This window comes from Lactuca virosa, chromosome 1 (assembly GCF_052849685.1).
Source record: "Lactuca virosa cultivar CGN04683 chromosome 1, Lactuca_virosa_CGN04683_v6, whole genome shotgun sequence".
In the NCBI taxonomy this organism is placed as follows: domain Eukaryota; kingdom Viridiplantae; phylum Streptophyta; class Magnoliopsida; order Asterales; family Asteraceae; genus Lactuca; species Lactuca virosa.
In genome coordinates, this window is record NC_136426.1 from 42,876,097 (window position 1) to 42,883,573 (window position 7,477).

Consider the following 7,477-nt stretch of genomic DNA (forward strand, 5'->3'; position numbering starts at 1 on the left):
TCTCATTAAAAGTATAATGATATTAAAAGTACTAGAACATTATTTTCAAAAATCCCAACTCTAGTTACTTTAGGAAAAATGTGAAAAGTATGCTAATCCATGAAATTGCACATTATGCTTTATTAGTCGTTAGTGGAGCGTGTGTGGTTAACCAGCACACTAAAAGGCACTAATAAAGAGTAGTAATGGGTATCTCATAATTGTCATTTTGATGGAGCGTGTGTGGTTTACCAGCACATCAATAGTTAATGATAAAGACAATGAGGTTACCAAGCACATTTGCATGGTTATTCACATCTTGTTTGTGATCCTCGGCATCCCAGTCACAAATAGAAGAGCATAATCTGAGATTAAAACATGCCATTGAATAGTTTCAATGTATCTCAAAAGAATTAGGAATTTCACTTCGTTTGTTTCGTCTAATGGTGGAATTGGTGAATCGTCATTCACCTACCTTTATGAAATTTGCACTTGGATCTCGGCATCCCATTTCTGAGTTGTGAATCTTCATAGTTGGATCCTAACCTTGATATTATATCTTTGGGTTATTCTATTAAGGTATCTTGAAATCTAACTAAAACTTTCTTTCTTTTCAGATGTCTACTCCTGGAAACACTTCTACTTCATCCTCCTCCAACCAGAACTTCTCCTTGCTCAATATATGCTCCAAAGTCGTTATGGATGGCTCAAACTATAACGATTGGATGCGCAACATCAAGATGGCTCTTCGTTTCGAGAACAAAGAATATGTTCTTGAAAAGGAGCTCAAAGAGCTTGATGAGAATGAAGCTACTCCTGAAGATCTTGCTGCCTACAAGAAACATTACGATGATGCTACCAAAGTGGCATGCATCATGGTGGCAACTATGTCCCCAGAACTGCAGAGGTACTATGAGGACTACTGGCCTTTCGAGATGAACAAGGACCTTATGGAAAAGTACCATAAGCGAGCTCGTCAAGAAAAGTTCGAAGTAGTCAAGTCACTCATGGCTTGCAAGATGAAAGATGGGGAGTCGGTTGTGTCACATGTGCAAAGAATGCAACGCTACATAGAGCGTTTGGTCAAGCTCAATATTCACTTTGATGAGGAATTGGCCATTGACATGGTCTTGAACTCACTTCCTGAATGTTATGGTCAGTTTATTCTAACTTACCATTTGAACAATACTGAGCAGACCTTGGCCCAATTGCACAACTTGTTGCAGACAGCTGAGGCAGGGATGAAGGGTAAAAGTATACCCTCCACACCTGCTAGTGCCCCTGTTTTGGCTATTGGACAGGGAAAGGGGAAAAAGAGGAAAGGTCCTCCCAAGCAAAACTGGAAGAGCAAGGCTCAAGCTGGGTCATCTAGTAATGGCCCAAAGGCTAAGCCCAATGGTTCCACTCCCCATGTTTCTGATCCAAAAGAGGCAGTTTGCTTTTACTGCAACCAAAAAGGGCATCTTGCCCAAAATATCTGCAAGATATCAAGGATGGCAAAGTGAAGCCATCTTCGGCAGGTATTTACACTATTTCTGCTAATAACTCATTATCTTCTCGTTCATGGGTCCTTGACACAGGATGTGGTTTTCATATCTGTTCTGATTTGCAGGGTCTAAAGGAAAGTGAGGAGATAGAGCGAGGAAGGATAAACCTGATCATGGGAAACAGAAAGTCTTCACCAGTAACCAAGATCGGAGTTTATCAGCTTCTGCTTAGTAATGATGTTAGATTAGATTTAATAAATTGTTGCTATTCGTCTGAGATGACGAGAAACATTATTTCATTTCATGCATTGTTCAGACAAGGTTTTACATATTCTTTTAATGATTTGAATGGTTCAATTTCTGTTTATAAGAATGGTGTTTTTATGTTTGAAGCTTTGCCTTGTAATGGTGTGTATGAAACAGTGACTTGTGTTGATAGCTTAGGAAATAGTGTACTTAATATTGACTTGTCTAATAGTGTAGACAAGGCATGCTTGTGGCATTGTCGTCTTGGACACATTAACAAGAAACGCATAGCCCAACTCCAAAAGGATGGAGTGTTGGAATCATTTGACCTAAAGTCAGATGATATGTGTGAATCTTGTCTTTTGGGAAAGATGACAAAATCACCATTCACAGGGTCTTGTGAAAGAGGTGAAGGTCTGTTGGATCTCATACACACAGATGTGTGTGGGCCCTTCAGATCAACTACAAGTGATGCTAATCGATTCTATGTGACTTTCACTGACGATTATAGCAGATATGGATATATCTACTTGATCAAGCATAAGTCAGAAACTTTTGAAAAGTTCAAAGAGTTTAAACATGAAGTCGAAAATCAATTGGGCAGAAAGATAAAGATACTTAGATCCGATAGAGGCGGGGAGTATCTTAGTATCGAGTTTAACGACTATCTGAAAGAATGTGGGATAGTCTCACAATTGACTCCTCCTAGGACACCACAGTTAAATGGTGTAGCTGAGAGGCGCAATCGAACCTTGTTAGACATGGTTCGTTCTATGATGAGTCGGGCTTCGCTTCCTATTCACTTCTGGGGGTATGCCTTAGAGACAGCCGCCCACATCCTCAATCTTGTCCCTACAAAGAAGGTTGCCAAAACACCTCACGAAATGTGGACAGGGAAAGTTCCCTCGTTAGCACATATTAAAGTCTGGGGTTGTGAAGCTTTCGTAAGACGAGAGACTCACGACAAGCTAGCAGCTAGAAGTGAGAAATGTGTTTTCATTGGTTACCCAAAGCAGTCTTTTGGATATTTGTTCTACAGGCCTAGTGAGAACGTGGTCTTTGTAGCACGAAGAGGAGTCTTTCTTGAAAGAGAGCTCATATTCAAAGAGGACAGTGGGAGCACTATTGACCTTGAAGAAATTCAAGAGTCAGCCAATGAAGGAACCTTAGATGACACTAGCACTCAACCAGAGGAAACAGTTCCTGTTGAACCAATTGATAACTCATTACCTCTTAGAAGATCCACTAGGGTGAGTGTGCCACCTGAGTTGTATGGTTTTCATATTACTTCAGATGGTGACACATTCATAAGTGACAGAACACTGGTAAACTTAGATGAACCAGTCACTTATAAGGAAGCAATGGCAGGCCCAGAGGCTTCCAAGTGGAAAGAGGCAATGGACAGCGAGATTAAGTCCATGTATGACAACCAAGTTTGGAATTTGGTTGATAGTGCACCAGGTCGCAAGATAGTTGGGTGCAAATGGATCTTCAAGAAGAAGACAGACATGGATGGGAATGTGCATACATTCAAGGCTCGACTGGTTGCAAAAGGTTTTACTCAAACCCCAGGGGTTGACTATGATGAGACTTTTTCGCCAGTGGCTAAGATTAAATCTATTAGGATATTGCTCGCCATAGCTGCCTTTCATGATTATGAAATCTGGCAGATGGATGTCAAAACTGCTTTCCTTAATGGGAAGTTGGCTGAAGATGTTTACATGAGTCAGCCAGAGGGTTTTGTTGATGCAAAGTTTCCCAATAGAGTGTGCAAGCTTGAGAAATCCATTTATGGATTGAAACAAGCATCTCGCAGTTGGAATCTTTGCTTCCATGAGAAAGTCAAAGAGTTTGGTTTCTCTAGAAGTGAAGATGAGTTTTGTGTGTATATCAAGGCTAGTGGGAGTATAGTAACTTTTCTGGTGTTATATGTCGATGACATATTACTCATTGGTAACGACGTTCCAACCTTGAAAGAGGTTAAGTCTTGGCTTGGAAAGTGTTTTGCAATGAAAGACCTTGGAGAAGCTGCCTATATTCTTGGGATTAGAATATTGAGAGATAGAAAGAAGAGACTAATTGGACTTAGTCAGAGCACATACTTGGATAAGGTACTAAAGAGGTTTAGTATGGAAAATTCCAAGAAGGGAGAGCTACCTATCCAGAGCAATACCAAATTGAGTAAGACTCAATGCCCGAGTACAGATGTTGAAATAGATGACATGAGTCGTGTACCTTATGCTTCCGCTGTCGGATCGATCATGTACGCTATGACATGTACTCGCCCTGATGTGGCATTTGCTTTGAGCATGGTCAGTCGCTATCAGGGAAACCCAGGTAGAGCTCATTGGATAGCAGTTAAGAATATACTCAAGTATTTGCGAAGGACAAAGGACTGGGTTCTTGTGCTTGGTGGCAGTGATACTTTGAGAGTAGATGGTTACAGTGATGCCAACTTTCAGACGGATAGAGATAACTTCCGTTCTCAGTCGGGCTGGGTATTTTTACTGAATGGAGGAGCAGTTACTTGGAAGAGTTCCAAGCAAAATACGGTGGCTGATTCTACTTGTGAATCAGAGTACATTGCAGCAAGTGAAGCGTCGAAAGAAGCAGCTTGGTTGAGGAACTTCATCGGGGATCTCGGAGTTGTTCCAACCATCCAGGAGCCTATGGAACTCTTCTGCGATAATGAAGGAGCGGTTGCCTTGACAAAGGAACCGAGAGATCATGGTAAGACCAGACATATCGACAGAAAGTACCATTTCATTAGACATAGAGTTGAAGAAGGCCATCTTATAGTAAAGAGGGTGTCATCTGAAGATAACCCAGCAGATCCCCTCACAAAGGGTCTGAGTAGGGCTAAGCATATTCAGCATGCTCGGAGCATAGGACTGAAAGATGATATTAGTTTTAGTAGTTAGATTATTTTTTGAAACTTGTAACAAAGTAAATGTAATTGACTTTTGGTGATTAAATAATAAAGTATTATTTATAAGTTTGGCTACTACCTTTTGTCAATTGGGAGACTGTTGGATTAGGTGTCTAAGCCCTTAACTATAATTGGTATGTACTTGAATTGATAGCAGCACAGTCCTTTTGGGTTGCCCTCAACCTAGCAACTGGACAAGGAAATTATGAAAGGAGAGATATTAATTTATAAGATTAATTAATATATATATAAATGATTTATTAATATGTTAATGGATTAATATATTAATTAGAAATCATTATGTTTAATTAATTGTTAGCCAGAAATTAATCAGAATTGATTTTGGGGTTAAAAGAATTAATTATAAGGTGCAGGGACTAGTTTGCAATTATCTAATAGTTGAGTGGAAGGCTCTAGAACCCCCTTGGAAGAGGGTGGACGAAATCTTTAGGGGAAACCCTAATAATTTCGTCCATAGGGGCTTGGATAAGGCCCTTGGGTTTGCTTAGGCCCTAAGCAAAGGATAACTAGGGTTTCCCTTAAACCCTAGATCCCTCAGCTATATAAGGAGCCTCCTGGTTCATGTTTTTGGTGACTCTTTCTTTTGAAGAAACCCTAAGGCCGAGATTTTGCATACTCCCTCTCCTCTCTCTCTCTTCTACTTTCCTTCTTGCTAGTCATTGGGTGTGATTCCATTAGAGGCATTACACTTGTGGTGCTAAAGCTTCCAAGAAGATCAAGATCAAGATCAAGGGAATATCAATTGTTTGCTATAACAATTGAAAGGTATGTAAACCCTAAACCCTAGTTTACTATTTTCGAAAATAGCCTCTCTCCTCTAGGGTTCTTGTTTTGCAATTCAAAGTTATATGTTCAATAGTTAAAACATAGATCCAAAGTAGGTTGCATGTGAACTTAGGAATTGTTTTTCTAGTTTATTTGTTTTACCTAAAACCCATCAGAAACGTCACAAGTGTAACACCTCTAATGGCTTACAAACACACTTAGCAAGAGGATGTATGAGAGAGGAGGAGAAGGAAGCTTCAAGATTTCAGCTCTTCTTAAGGTTAGAATAGTGGCCGAAATCAAGAGGGGGTGGAGTCCTTTATACAACTGAGATAACTTAAGCCCAAAGTTAGGGTTTGCTGGAGGAAACCCTAATTTCTAGCTTATGGCCTAAGCAGTCCAAGGACTCCCCATCCAAAGGCCTTGGACGAAAATTCTAGGGCCTCCCTAGAAGTTTTCGTCCAACCCTTCTAGGGTGGTCCAAGAGCCCAGTCTCTCAACTATCAATAAATTGCTAAACAGCCCCTGCACTTTTGATCAATTCCTTTAATCCCAAAATTAATTCCAAATTAATTTCTGATTAAATATTAATTAAATAATATGATTTCTAATTAATATATTATTTCCATAATACATTAATAAATCATTTATTACAATTTATTAATCAAATAAGAAATTCTTCATCTTTCTCAATAGGTCATCCTGTCTCGTTGCTAGTGTGAAGGCAACCCAAAAAGACTGTGCTACTATCAATTCAAGTACATACCAATTATAGTTATGGGCTCAGACACCTAATCCAACAGTCTCCCACATGGATAAGTCTAATAACTATAGTTGCAAGTATGACTTCAAAAATTGACTAGCAAATTGTAGCTCTCAAAGCCGTTGTCGAACTCTGACATAGTCAGTTATGTGTCCTAAGATAAGTGATCATATAATCCTCCGTTCTACAAGTATCATGTGGACAAACGACATGGAACATAATCAATCTGATTGTTCAATACTTTGTTTCTCGATTTCTGATTTGTAATGAGAAAGAACTACTAATCGAATACACCAATTTAGTCCTGGCCGGGCCCAACACATAAGTCAATACCAAATCATCGAGGGGCCCAAGATATCTCTATTCCCGTTAGGGAAAAAGGAACAAATAAACTTTGACTTATATGCTTGCACTATTTACTCATCAAATCATGCACAACAATACATTTTATAACATCAAGTTACTAATGCGTTTACGTATCATCAATGCACAAACAACTCGTAAACAACTCATATATCTCCGTTTAAAGATTATACAATATTATCGTCTCAGAATTACTCGTGATAAATTCCATGAAGTAATTCTCTGAGCGTGGGTTAATCCAATACTTAAAATCCCTATTTTCAAGTACTCATGAATGTTGCAGCAAACCATTGCTATGTCTAAACCCTTAGACAATCTACAACCCAATTCATGACAGCCTTAATTCATAACTTACTTCCAAAGTATGATCGATTGTGGATATTTGAATAATCCAATTATTTAGGAAGTAAAACATGCAAAAGTGAAACACAATGATAAACAATTGACAAAAGATAGTAAATGATACTCATAAATAAATCTCCATTATTTAATCATCAAATGCCAATTACATTTATTTGTTACAAGTTTCTAAATATCTATCTAATCATTAAAACTAATATCATCCTTCAGACCAATGCTCCTTGCATGATGAACGTGCTTAACCCTACTCAGACCCTTTGTGAGGGGATCGACATGATTCTCTTCAGATGATACCCTCTTCATGATGAGGTATCCTTCTTCTACTCTATGTATGATAAAGTGGTATTTTCTATCGATATGTCTAGATCTACCATGATCTCTTGGTTCCTTTGTCAAGGCAACCGCTCCTTCATTATCGTAGAAAATATCCATTGGCTCCTTTATAGCTGGCACAACTCCATGGTCTCCGATGAAGTTCTTCAACCATATAGTCTCCTTTGATGCTTCTCTTGCTGCAATGTACTCTGATTTACAGGTAGAATCAGCCACCGTTTCCTACTTGGA